At 39.4% G+C, this 15,062-nt stretch overlaps 1 pseudogene; it reads right to left on the bottom strand.

Moving 5' to 3' along the window:
- Nucleotides 1-6,454: 6,454 nt before the first annotated feature.
- On the bottom strand, nt 6,455-14,536 carry LOC123581378 (annotated as a pseudogene).
- Nucleotides 14,537-15,062: the final 526 nt, after the last annotated feature.

Below are 15,062 nucleotides of genomic sequence, written 5' to 3'. Positions count from 1 at the left end.
TAAGCACTATGGGCTTATTTTACTCATCAGGGTAATTATAAGGGATTTGACACTATAATCTGGGAAAAAAAACATTTTAATTTTGTGAATTGACTCTGTGGATAAAACATTTTTCTTTTCATTTCTAGAATATTTGCTTTTATGGCTTATAGGATCAATAACTTTTCGTGTTTTAAAAATTTCACAAAGCTTCTAAGAAGATCTGAACACAGATGATGGCAAGCAAAAGATAGACGTGCAAATGAAACTATTCAGGAGGTCAATAATTTAACACTTTCAGCAAGTATGTTATATCAATTCTCACACAGATCTCTAAGATAAATTTCTTCATTAAAAATCTATTAAGAGTTAGAAGGAATTTATTAAACAAATTATTAATATTTCAGGGCACTGCTAAATAGCAAATTAAAACAAAGCTAAAATAGCACAGGAAAAACATATTTCATGATTAAAAATGAATTTCCACTTGACAATGAATTTTACCAAAGGCTAATTATTTCTCAAATATTTCAGTTTGGAATCTTAATCTTTTTTTTTTTTTATTCATGAATTAACTAGTAGTCTTTTTCTTTTTTTTTAAATCCCATACTATTTTGGGTCATGTGTTTCTCTTTTGAGGAAAGAAAGACACACATATACGCATACTAACCATTTCTATTGCCTGTTTTTCTTTACAAATGCATATCACCACAAATTATAGTACAAGAGTCATGCTCACTTTTCTTCCTCTTGGTCTTTGTGTATGAATGACCTTTGATGACCTTCAGTTTAGCCTTGGAATTTCAGTTTATAATAATAGCTGTGTATTCTATATTTGTAAATAATAAAATGTTGAACAGATGATGGTTTTAATGTTCATAGGATGTTTGTTTTATAGCAAATCAAATGAGTTTAACCAACAAACTTAATCAAGTATGGTTTTTATCAAAAACACTGAAGAACTATTCTTAAATCAGGTCAAATATTTGGTTCAATTAATTAAAAGCTTGTTAAGTACAGTTTGATAACACTTGGTTGAATTAGCAACAATATGGTACTGTGAAGGCTTCTCAAGGGTTTACTAAGAGCCAGTCATTTGAATTCAAACGTTTTTGAAGCATTACTTTATCTATGTAGAAACAATGGAACTTGCTTTGTTTTTAATGCTTTAATCCATCTAACCATGTATGCATGCATGAATGTATGCATCCATCAAATGTTTCTTGATAGTTTACATTAAAACACCGTACTTAGTGCAACAGCGTTAAGACATTAGAGGAACATTAAGACAAAATTGTGACTATTATCAAATAGCTGATAGATTAGTCAAGAGGATAAGCAAAGTCAGAGCTGCTGATTTCTGAATTTTGTCAGACATGTAAAACAATGTGTGACAAAAGTTGTGTCAATTTTGAGATTCTTGAAAGATGAGAAGAATATGAGTATGTTGAGAGTGAGGAGCATATTCTAGAATGGAGGAAATAGCATATTATCCTTAGGAGGACAACCGTAGAAGAAGGATTCTGGATGCAAGTTGTGAATTGAAGAGTATGAATTGCTAGCTTTAGAGGTTGAGAGGGGAGATTACGACAAAAAGCTTTTGGTAACAATTAATCTGGTACAGAGCAGAAGTTGAGTTGGAATTGAAAGATAGGAAACTATTAGGATGGTTACTGGAGATGTCCCAACATAGGCTGCAGACAACTTTGCAGGAATGAATGCCAAAGGAAAATGAAGCATCAGATGGGGAGTGGGCTATATTTTTAAAGTCCCTTCCAGCTGTGAGTTAGAGAAGTAGATTAGAACCCTGGGCTCTGGGTTGAACTCTCTAATTTGCATGCTGGTTCCACCACTGTGGACTGTGACCTTGGACGGATTACTTAGTTCTCAAGTCCTCCATAGTTTACTCGTCAGTAAAATAGGAATAAGTTTAGATTCCATTTCATCATGTTAATGTGAGATTTAAACAGGGTAGCATATATGAAGCCCTTAGCACAGGGCTTCAAACAGTTAAGTCCTGATAAATGTTTGCCTGCACCGTTATTCCACTTCCAGACATTAGGGTTCTAAAGTATACTAACAGAAAGGGGAGAAAATGGGTTAGGTAGGGAAAGCAGTGCTGAAGTAGAATTCATGGGATTTGGAAACTCATTTGATCATTAAACGTAGATCAAACTAGGGTAGAGGACCAGAAGAAAGTAGCAAAAACTGAAAGTTTTAAGAATGTATAACTATGAGGATTGGATTGCTTCTCTATTCAAAATTAGAAAGGGAGATCCCCCTCTCCCCAAAAGAGATTTTTTTCCTGAATTTTCTTTTCTAAATTGAAGAAGTTTAAACACTTAAATTTATGAATTAAAAAAAAAACTATTTTTGTGAACAGAATTGTTTTTAAATTGTTTGCTTCTAATTTGAGGAAACAATCAGTCATTTGACTTTTTTCCATTTGAGCTAAAAATCTTAGACAAAAGTGATCCTTTCAACATGCCTATGGACACTGAATGAGCATCCCGTACTTAGTGCAACAGCATAGACTAGTGGTGGGAAGGAAGATCGTAGCTAGGAGGTCTGGGACACTATGTGCTTTTCATCATATCCAAAACCTGTTTTTAAGCTACAATGTGAACAAAATTATCTAGAGCAGTGTAAATAGACTATTTGACAAATGAAACAAAACTAGTTTAAGGGATTTCTATTTTAATAACATAAGGCTTATTACTAATGACTAAGAATATTTGAAAAATGCTTTCTTTTTTTGGACTGCTTCAATAAGTAGCTTAATATTCAAATGTTGTAAAACGTACTTCTTTTTGCTCTAGTTGAAAATTTCAGCTATTTTAAAGAAGTCAGGGATTAAAATCTTTATTAGCTTTTAATTTATACCATGGAGGAAAATGATGTCATTTCCTTGCATTGGATTTTCTTATCCAGATAGGTGTCGTATATCAATCACTGACCATTTGTGTGCACTACAGTACACAATAGAGGGAACCAAAATTTGCTGAGACCCAGATCTTGAACTGACAGGTTTATGATCAACCATGTACACGACTTGCATAATATGGACAAAAGAAGTTAAGTGCTATGTTACTTGTCTAAAAAGCCATGGAAACACAGAGGATGAGGGCACTAATTAAACTTCTAGGGGCACAAAAATCTTTGCAGGATTCAGTACTCGGGATATTGCCCAGCACAGAGTAGACATTCAATAGACATCTGTTTAAGAAATGATCTATAAATATATTAATATCTCTAAACTTTATGGTTTAAAACAACTGTTGTTTTATTTCTCATGGGTTCTACGGGTTGGAATGTAGAAGGGGTTTGGCTGGGTAGTTGTGGCCCAGGGTCCCTCTTGGGGTTTGCAGTCATACAGTGACCAGAGCTAGAAAAGTGAGTTTCCAGCAGCTGGGGGCTCCTAGACATCTCTCTCTCTCTTGTGTTCTCACGACCTCCACACAGTCTCCTTTTGGTGGGTTTGGGCTCCTTCACAGCATAGTAGCCTCTGTGCAGCTGGGCTTTGTACAAGCTTTTAAGAACAAGTATTTTAGTTAACAAAGCAGAAGCTTCACGGCCTTTAGCAACCTAGCCATATCCGCCACAGTCTGTTAGCCAAAACAGTCCAAAGCCAGTCCATTTTTAAGAGAGGGTACACAGATCTCATCTCTTGTTGGGAGTAGTGTCAAAGTTACATTTAAGATAAGCATGCAGGAGGGAGGTATTGTGGCTACCTATGAAAAATAAAAGCCCTGTAGTGAATTCAATGTAAGATTTTAAGATATGTAATGTAATGTTCTTATGTAACCTTCCTTTCTGCCTTTGTTTTTGTAAGGAACATGTCATGAAATAAGAAAAAAAATTTAGAAGTGTGTTTGGAACCAGAAGTCAGTATAGATTATTTATGAATCCAGTTTCTACTCAGTTTTATATAGTGTTTCTTCTGAATTTATATCCTTTAATGTGTAAAGCCCTCATTTAGGCTATGTCTATAAGATTACGTGCAAAACATCGGCAAATGAAACAACCTAATTAAGTCACTATCACGACCAAAAATTAATCTATGAAATCAACTGTTTGGCATCATAGAACAACAACAACAAAGCAAACAAACTGAAACAAAGAAAAACAAACACACACACACACACACACACACACACACACGCACACACACACACACACACACACACACACAAGCAATCCCTGAAAGCCAACCAAGATAAAACTTACCACATGTATAATTTACTTTTCACTTGTCAACAAGTTGCTTTGATAGGCATAGAAGACAAAGTCTTATTTAAAAAGAATACATCTCAGATTTGATTAGCAAAGTGTTGCATGAGGGTTACAACTAAAAGGGTTTTGTTTTAGTTCACATGCAAAGAATCTCTTGATTCCAAGAGCTTTGTGACATACAAGAACTATTTCAGGTCAATACAATACCACTTGGTGCACCAGAGAGGCATAATTCACCTCTTTCACTTGTATGTACCTATCCCAACAGAGAGTAGAAGCACTGAGAGCTAGTAGTATAAATAGTAATACCTCTAGTGACTGAAAGCATGGTGGTAATTTCTTTTGATCATGTGACCATGAAAGCCATTTAGTGGAAAATGTGAACTAACAGATGTTTCAGTAATGTCCTCTGATTTCTGGAACTTACACCTCACAAAGGGAGATGTCAAGCACTATATGTATAGTATTATTTTTTAAATTAGGAAGATAGGAGAGTACATTTTCAAAGTAGACTCCATGATGCTCTTTGGATTACAAAAAAAAAATTGACTACTTAAAAAAATACTTTTAATATTTTTCTTTTAAAAATTAAGTAGCACACTTAAAACTTAAAAGTTTTTATATATTAGGATTTTGTTAGAGTTCTAGGATAAGGAAGCAGTCTGAAAAGAAAATATTTTGCCCCAAGTTTATCCTTATTATGATAAATATGGGAAAAGAAGCCTATTAAGGGAAATATTCTGAAAATAGCATCTGAACGTAGACACAGCTGATACAGAAAACACAAATTTTTATTCAAGTCATTATTAAAATATTTAAACATGAACTAGTGTGTAAGGTATAATATTGCTAGTGGAATCTGAAGGTTGTTTGTTGCTGAGAAATTGGGTGCTCATTTTATTTTCGAGAGGTTTTTTTTGTTGTTATAAATATCTCATAGCATCACGAGAAATAATAGCTCAGCATCTATCTCTTCAGCTGCAAATACCTTTTCAGTTCATTCATCTCCTTCATGTGTTCTGAGCTGCTAGATTCAGACCTGGGGAAAAATATTTTTCTCTTTTTCTGCAGTATTTCTTGCTTTGTTTTAGTTACCTCAATAACTCTTTCCCTTTGTTCTCTTTGGAAGGCACAGCCATTAAAGAAGTTCATGACTTATATTTTCTGTCTGAGGCCCAGAAAAGTTTCTCAGCATTTTCTCAAAGGCACATGGCTAACCTTACCACTTATGAAATTCAGGCACAAACTCCATAATGTTTTAGCTAAAAATAAGTATCTGATTTCTTTCCCATGGCTGCGACAACATTCTGGGTAACAATGCTGGGTACAGAGAATCACAGAAAGTAGAAAATCATAATTAAAATATGTATTTGTTCTGGTTCATTCTACTGGTACTCTCTTGCTTTCTTTTCCCCTTTAAGAGTCATTACATGCTTTCATTTTTCTAACACAATTTTTTTAATATTTATTTTTGAGAGAAAGAGACAGAGAAACAAACAGCATGAGCGGGGGAGGGGCAGAGAGAGGGAGACGCAGACTCCAGAGCAGGCTCCAGGCTCTGAGCTGTCAGCACAGAGCCTGACACAGGGCTCAAACTCACAAACCATGAGGTCATGACCTGAGCTGAAGCCGATGCTTTACCAATTCAACCACCCAGGCGCCCCTATGCTTTCATTTTCAATATCAAAAAAGCTGTATTTTTAACATTAAAACTCTAATTTTAACAAAATAAGAGGAAAAAAAAAAACAAGGTACAATCTACAGGGAAACCCATCTTGGTGCGCCGCCCCCACCCCCTACGGGGTTCTGGACCTGCATGCCCTGCGGCACTCCCAGTCACATATATGTACACACACGGGTGCATTCATGCACAGGCTGTGTGTGGGAGGGAGCTGGCTCAGGAGCAAGCATCAAAATAGTTTTAGAAATGACTGTCCTGCCTAGCACAGGCATTAGAGAAATATTCTTTGCAAAGGGAGGTGGGAAGAAGCATGTGTAGAGTAGGAGGTGGCATGGGCTGCCAGCCCCAGCTTTCCTCTCCCCGTGGCACCGGGCCTCCAGGGTACTCACTGCCTGTAAAAGGGGTCAGTCTGAATCTGCCCCAGAGGCTTTGGGCAGTCCTGAGTCCACACCCTGAAGTCAGGGTGGGCAGGTCCCACGGGAGCCCACAGACTAGCAGGTGTAGGTCCATGTGAAGGGCTAGGCAGGAGCCAGGGATGCTGGATCCCAGCTTCCAGCAGTCTCATGGTGGGCCGGTGGTTCTGATCTTCCTCATTCGATCAAGGTGGTTCAGGCTTGAGCCTTGTCTTAACACTAGGTTCCTCAGATTCTTTTCAGATTCCTCTGAGGAGCCCAGAACATTTTTCATGTCTTTCATCTCCTGTTGTGTCCAGTGTGGCGTAGGCACAGTGTGGTGGCGGAGTTCATGGACATGCACAAGAGTATGGCCTCTGATGTTTCTGGGGTGTCAGCTCCCTCCCTGCAGACAGTACCAGAACTCCCATCACAGTTTCATGGGGCCAGCATGATGCTCAGGGTCCCTTTAGCCTGGCTCAGCTTGGGTGAGTCTGGGAACCTGTAGCTGGCATGGGTGGCATTGGCCGCTTGCTAATGTCCAGAGAGCTGAGCAGCTCTGGGGTGTTCTGAGCACTTAAGGAGAAGCTTTCAAATTCCAACTGGGAACATCAGGTAAAAGCCCTGACTCTTGCATGTGAACACACAGGAGGAGATGACACTTACGTTCTCCTTCCAGATGCAGGAATAGTGGTTCTGGGGTCACAGGCCATGCATAGAGAAGAACTAGATGTCACTTAGGTTGGTAAGGCAGGCCAGGCAGATCTTAGCACAGTCCTTATAGGCCACACTGGCAAACAAAGCCAGTGCCATTTTGTGCAGGAGACAGCCTTGTCATCAGTTTGAACTTGATCTTGGCACTCACCGTCGGCATTGTGAACAGCCTGAACTGCTCCGCACGTGCAGTGTGTGGGGCGTGATCCCCCTTCAAGTCAGGTGCCTGCGCGGAATCCCGCTAGGCCACTCAGGGCGCAGGCTGTGCGCGATTGATCGCGCATGTCAGGCACAGCGAAGCCACCACCAGCGTGTGCGTTAGTTGCACCTCCTTCCCTCCTCCTCCCACCTCTCCGGCCGTCCTCGCAGCGCGCACCCGCATTGCGCAGGTAAACATGGAGCCGGAAATCTGTGCCACGCGGAGGTCGGTGGTGCGCTGCATATCCAAGGAACGTGTCAGTGAAGTAGAGGCAGCGCATGGTGCCGGAGAGGGAGTGGTCAGCCTGCAGGGCTTGATGGGGACTGCAGCGGCGTCATCACCAAGTCCTGGGGGCAGGCCTGTTCTGCGTGTGGGCCTCCTGCAACTTGCTATTAGCAGTAGCTGCCGTTTCTCGCCTGAGACGCAGCTCTTTTGGATTCATGGAAGCGCAGGAAAGACTGGCGCTATTTCGCTTGGGAGCACAGCCCCTTCATAGCCTGGAGCCTTTTTGGGGTGAAGGGTGCGCGTGGCCAGCACAGGGCTCTTGCACTGGAGGTTGAAGAGACCATAGCCATGACTGGTGCCAAAGGCTACATGGCTCCCAGGTGGAGCGTGACGGTCGTGACGGCAGCTGGAGGCAGGCACTGAACCAGCACATGGGACCAGAAATGGGAGGGTGAGAGCTCAGCCCCTCGTAGCCCTTCCATGTGAAACCCTGGCGGTCTCAGAGGAGGTCCATGCTGGCCATGCTGACCACCTATTCCAACGGCACATCGTTAGTTCCAGCATCAGTACCTAGCCTGCAGTGCCCACCACCACCATCTGGGCTGTGTACTTGTAGGGTGCCACTTTTTCCGCACCCAGCCTGGGATAGTGACTGTGGATGTCTAAGAAGCCCATCTTGCAGAATGGTGGCCCGTCGTCTTGTGAAGCCTGTTGGTGTGTATGCTGGGCCAACGGGCCACACTGTTGGCATGCTTGCGATCTGCCTGGAAGAGGCCAGTTGTGCTTAGCTTGTAGAGCAGCCACAGCACCATGGCTGGAGACATCCCAGAACAATACATTGCCGTCCTCACTGCAGGTCGGCAGCAGACCTCACCGTGATGGCTCCTGGGCCAGGTTCTGACCCCTGGTGATGGGCCAGCTGAACGGCGCTGGAGGCCGGCTGCGGGCGTGGCAGCCCACCAAAGCTCAGGATGCGGGCCCACAGTTTGGCGGGGACGTTGGCGACATGGGCCAAGCAGGTAATAGCCAACAGGTAATCTCTGTCTTAATGCTGAGTGCTTACAGGAGGATAATTTTTCTAGATTTTAACTATACCATTTCTCAATACATGATTATGTTGCCACAGTTGGCCGTTAGTCTTTATTTGAAAGAGAAGCCAGGTACAAGAAAGGTGGAGTAATCAGAGTATTCAAGATGGAATCTACCTGAACTATTTGTACTATGAGACATGGCTTAGTTCATAACCACCAATACTTTATATCTACCAATTTCTAAGTCATTTTCTCATTAAAATAATGGTTGACCAGGTGTACCTTAAAATGCCTTCAATCACTTCTGTGTTAATTTGAGAGTAGAGTTTTGGAAACCAGTGAGATTTAATTTTCAAATCCCATTCAGTTAAGCCAGGGGGAGAAAAAAGGAGGGCAAATTGGAGTTTTTGGTTTTGCTTTTACATCTTACAATACAGTTAGGGCTTTTATGACTGAAGGGAAGTGATAACTACGGAAGAAAATTATGACAATTCTAACATTTAGTACATTAAAAGGTTTTAAGTACATTAGCAAAGTCTCCTCAGTAAATTTGGAAAGAATGGAGGGAGAAATGTTGCTATTTGTGTTTTATACCAATGTCAGCAGTATTAAATTAGTAAAGAATATATGTGATATATTAAATGCAAAAATACACACACACACGCACACAGTACAAACACAGAATGAGAATAGCTTAGCATTCCCAGTTTTTAAACTTTCTCTTCATCATCAATGGTTCCCTTTAAGGAAGTTTTTCAGGTAAGCATCCTAGAATGTTCTGTTTCCCACCTCATTTATCATTAAGTGATCATGTTTTATTTTTTGTCTCAACTGTGTAATGTTAAGGGGTTGATGGTCTAGTATATACACAAACTGACGAGAAGAGCTAGAGAAGATACCAGGAGGCTCATGATGAAACCTTTCTTAATGACATTTCCCTTATGAACACAGCTTGCCTGCAAGCTGTTACAGAATCGAGAGTGTATCACCAAATGGAAGTTTGAAATTGACCCCCCCACACACACACGCGTGCGTTCGCGCGTGCACACACACTCACACACACATACATCACAGGTGCAAAAATTCTGCATAGAGTTGACATTTGTCGTCTACTTTGGTTCCTAGACTGTCACTAACCTCACCAATGAGCAAACATAAGTACATCTGCTTTCTAAGAAAGTTCCCAATGAATTACAAATACTACACTATAATTTCCAAGTTAGTGTGATAATTCATAAACATTAGCATTGCTCCCAAACTATGCTGAGCAGGCAAAATAAATCATGAGTCACAAAATATTTGCTCCAAAGCCAAGCCCATCCTTCACATGAACAATTTTCAGAAATGATGCAGACAGACTTATGAACAACACTTGCTTATTTTTAGAACTTCTCCTGCCCTTTGAGACTATTCTTCAGCTTTAGGTTAAAGTCCTACAGTGAACTGAACACAAAGCTTAGAGATCAACAAATGTAAATTAAGATAAATGATTATATTTCCAGTTAATATGTCGGAAGAGCATACTGAAGGAAATTTTACATTACTTAATTTTCTGAGCTCCAATTTTTGTTTTCTCATATATCCTAATACAGACACAGACACATGTACACCCACTAGTATACACATGTCTTGACTTCTCTAAAAATGGGTTGACATTCTTGATTCAGTGATTTTCGGTGGTATAACCCAAACTTTCTCAATTAGGAATTTTAAGTGTATCTTCTAGGATCTCCGTTCATTCCTATCAGATTTCCTTCTGTATAGGCATAGGTTTCCTCTGATAGTCAGGATCACCGTTAACATATTTGCGATCAGGTAGATGTCAACATGTTTTAACTTTTATTTTTTAACAGCAAAACAGCCCAGATTTTCTTTGTAATTTATTTTTGGTATCAGTATCATTCCATTTTCTCCATGCTGCCCTTTTGAAGTACATTTAAATCTTCCTTAAAATATAGTGAGCACTCTTCTAGAGAATGCCTGACTTTATTTTAGTTCCTTTGATTTGCAATGCATAGCTTTAGCAATACATCTCAACATATTATTTGTTTTCATCACTGAAGCTCTTTGTTGCAAAGAGTTCTCAGAAGTTTGCTTTTTAAGACAACTTCCTAGACTATAAGGTTTCTACTTAGAACTCCTTGCCTTCTGACTGGTGTAATTTACATGCAATTTAAATTTTCTTGATTTTATTACATTAGGGAATGGCCTGACATGATTCTAGGTTTTCAAACTTCTGTATACTTAATGCATTAAGGGAAAAAAAATGCAAATTCAAACTAGAGGCTCAGGACCAAATAGGGAGCAGGGCATTGGCAGAATCTTGTGTGGTGTTAGCAGTGGTAGTTGGGGCATGGGGTTAGGCAGTGTTGCCAAAGGGCATCTCATATCAAAAAGCAAGTCCGCTGATAATTTTACAGTGACTATTGCATGGATGCTGCTCTCAATGCTTCTTTATTCTTTCCCAATTAAGTTCGTATCCAGTCCAGCGGAAGAGTAGATGTTGATTTTCTTGGGGAGCCCTGAGAATGCCAGAACAGGTGCCAGGTGGTAGTGGAGTTTAGATTCCACTTCTGTAAGGATGACATAACTTGGTTACTTCCTTGCAAGTGATCCATTAGGTAACGTGTCTTATAAATCTCTCATCAGCAGGGATAGTTTTAAAGGAAACAATGGTAGGAGTAAATGTGACGCCCTCACTGACAGGTGTTTTGACCACAAAACCACTTCTTAATTCTCCAGATGATGTATTTCTATGTGTGTGTGTGTTGTACCGGTATTCAGTTCTGTGCTCCGTGCTAATTTAGTGTAATACACAATCTTGGAAATGATTTCTTTCCTTCCAAGATCCGAGGCATTACTGTGAATAATTAAAAAAGCAGGGCTCTGCCTTATTGGTAGCATCTTTCCAACTTGAACGAATCCCATTTGTTGGCACTGTTGTGGTCATGCCTGACCTTTCACCCAGTTTGAGGGCTTGTTTGCCAGCGTCTGCCTAGTATGGCTCTACACTCTAAGCACCCGCTTTCCTTGTTGAAATGTTTCCTGACAATGTAAATGTAATATTAAATGTGCATGCGGTTCCTCACCATGTTCCTCCTTTGTGCCAATTATGTATCTTGATTTAGTCTTTTGTGTCTATTTTTTCCTAACTTACACAGACTTTTTTCTCTAGCAAAACTGAATATGTACAGCAACAGCTAGTGTCCTGCCCCAAATGTTCTCTCCCCTGTCTATCAAGGTGTGAGTTTAGTGCTAGACTTTTCCTTTTGTATCCTGCTTAGAAATTCTGTGACATCCATCGTTTGTATTATTTCCAGAAAGTGCCCAATAAGTATCTGAAGAATTGAAATATGTTTTCTCCCATTAAAATATAAGCCCCCTGGGGACAGGAACAGTGCCTTGGTGTAATTTGCAATGTACATAAGGTATTAGACATTTTTAAAACATATTTTTTGATTCACAGATTGTTTGATAAATTTGATAACTTCTTCCTGAGTTTTCTTTTTTTTAAAAGAAAGGTCAGATTTTTGATTTGTCCAAATCTTGCAGTTCTTCTGTTTCAGATAGTAGTTCCTCAAAGGAACTCAGCAGTTTCCCTACTAGGTCACTCTCCAGTTTCTGGTTCCTATTGGCTTTGCTGTGTATATCTTGTAGGGGAAAAAAAGGCATTTGTCCAGTCTGCTGCTTTGTAGAAAGAACTGAAAGGGCAATAATGTGGCATTTGTTAGATTTTAAAAAATGGAAGGAAGGGGAGGCTTTTAATTGTATGGGAAATTTAATTAGATTTAGACTAATTAAATTCATTTTTTATATTAACATGTTCACAAATATTATTGCATCTCGTTAGATTTCATTCTTCTAGCCTTACTGAACAATATTCAGTAGTAGTTTCAGATTACAATAAGTTCATTATGAAGATAAGGTGGAATTAGTGTAGGAAGCTCAGCTGGTTGAAGGGGTCTGTACTTTAATTACTGCACAGGGCGTGCATATTAATTACAACACAAGTGATATTTACTGTACCTCAGGAACATATGACAGGGTAGAGATACTGACAGCACCAGCTAATAAACTCAGTATGATAATGAGGAGAAAAGACCATAAAAATAGAAGGAAATAAAATTATTCATAAAGTATATTGATCCCAAAGTAAAGACATTAAGCTCTGATGAAGGGCAACAAAAGGGAAGCTCCTCACTTTATCAAACAAATAACCAAAGTAGAGAAATGTTAGCAGGGAGACAGATTGTGATTATACTGGTCACATGATCACACTCCAGAGAGTACACGGGAGCCATAACATGGGAGATTTTTAATAAATCAGCAGAAAGCCATACTGTCACCTGCAGGAACCGAGGTCGCGGTGGCTAAGGACAGCCCCATAGAGAAGTCAAACATGCTGTGGTATAAACTGGAAGGAACCACACGCATACAAAATCTGGTTCGGGAGCCACTGTCCCCTCTGGAATAACGAGGGCACACCTAAGAATACTGCAGGAATTACTCTCAATAGCAACTCCGGGGGCCATCACCCACTTTTCCCTGTTATTAGAAACCACCAGCTCTGATTCCGAGATGACAAAAGGGAACAGTTGGGAGCTGGTTAGATAATTTTTCTCAGAAAATGCTCAGTTATGGTGTGATCCTTTCTAAATCTACACAACTCAAAGGAAAGTTCACAAATTTTGGCTTCAAGTGATTAAATGTGAGATTTGTTTTGTTTTGATTTTACATGGGCCTTGCAAAGAAATGGTCATTTTTTTAAAAAACAATTATTTGATCAACTTCTAACAGTTACAAACAAGCTTATTTTCGGGGGGAAAAAACCCTGGCTAAAGTGCTAATTCTTAATTTACATCAAATAATTACTGTAGTCAGGTGTTTGCTAAGTATTTGTTATTTTTAAGCTTATTACCCAAAATCTGCCACAAATTGTGCTCAGAGTTGAGTTATTATGGATAGAAAGTACATCAGTTACGTGTTTATTTTAACACATAGAATAATGATGTTGACCAAACTCTTACAATCGCTTTAAGTTAATTTTAGGAGGAAAACATGTTGTGGGTGTATATACGAATAGTGATCTTAATATATAGTGCAAATATGTGATATATATATGTACAAATGAACTCTAATCTGTATATAATATCATATGTATTTCTGGTTAAAGTACCTAAAAAGTAATAGTAAATCTAGATAGTGCATAATCTGGCCCTGTATTTTGGTAATACAGTTAGAAGTGTCTGGAAACAAAAAACAAAAGGAAAGATTACTCGTTTTGGTTGAAATCTATAAAATCATGAATTGAAAGGGTTAGATGTCAAATTACAGAATGAAATTATGGCAAATCTCACTTTGCAACTTGGGCAAGACAAATAATATGTATAACCAACTCACTCTGAACTGAATTATTTTAATTTACACATCCTGGAGCCGAAGTGAAGATAGCCCTGGACTCCCTCATGAAATGGGGGTGCCATGCCTGGTTTGCTGTGTGTCCCTCTGCCCTTCTCAGTGCCTTACTCTATGTATCCCAGTATTCCAATGTTTTCATGCTAGCCTTTCTTTCCTCTGGTAGAGGGGTTGTTTCATTCATATTAAGGTGAAATATTTCCAGGGAATATTTTTAAGAGAACAGTGTTTCATGAAAGCTTATGTTGTAACTTGACCATTAACCAAGTACTTCTGTATGAGCAGGGGATCTATCTGAAATTACTCAAGTGTATCAAATAGTTATGAACACAACCCACATGGAAGGCCAGGCATAATCAGAATGTGGGAAAAAGTGGTAATTCAAGTTTTATAATCGGCACTGTTGTGAACTGGGTTATTTTCATCAATACCTGTGTGATATTACAATGTTAAGACTCAAGGCTGTAGGATTGTATAGTACCAGGAACATGGTGGGTAGATGTTTGATGAATATTTACTGAGTGAACGAATAAACAAATGATTCATTTACTGAATGAATGATTGATTGAATGAGTCCTCCTCAGGTGGTGTTCCCTTAATTCTTGAAAGGTACCGGTGGTGTTTCTGTTGTATCTGGTGAACTGGCTACTCTCTGTAACTCTGGCATTTTCCTTTTTGTACTGGCAGTCCCTAACCACAGTATCTCTCTCACCACCTGAAATGTAAGTGCTGGCCGGAGTGGATGACCACTGTCAAGTGGGTGGGCTCTTGCTCTGTGTTTGGAAGCAGAGGGTATAGGTGATAATGGGAGACTGATGCACTTGTGTTGAAATCTGGAGCATGAAGTCATCTGTAGCTTACCCATTGTGAAGCTCAAACAGTTTTATGATAAACATGAATGGCTTTAGCAGACTTTCAGTTATCAAGATGTTGATTATGGGTTTTTATTTTGTCCAAAATATCCTGATATTTGGGAAGGAAAGAATGGTTTAGGTGCAGACCAATTATATGTATAAATGGGAACTTGCAAGCCTATGACCCCTATCCACTTGGATTAGTGTTAAGGAATTAGAACACAATAGAGACAGAATAGATGGAAAACTTATTTAAAATTTAGAGAATAATTCTGATTTTCTATTAGTGTTTCATGGGTTTCTGTTAGGAGTTTGCTTCTCTTTGTCAGAGTTTTTAAT

This window comes from Leopardus geoffroyi, chromosome A3 (genome assembly GCF_018350155.1).
Source record: "Leopardus geoffroyi isolate Oge1 chromosome A3, O.geoffroyi_Oge1_pat1.0, whole genome shotgun sequence".
In the NCBI taxonomy this organism is placed as follows: Eukaryota; Metazoa; Chordata; class Mammalia; order Carnivora; family Felidae; genus Leopardus; species Leopardus geoffroyi.
Note: the sequence above shows the minus strand (reverse complement) of the source record. Positions and strands in the feature narration are given on the sequence as shown.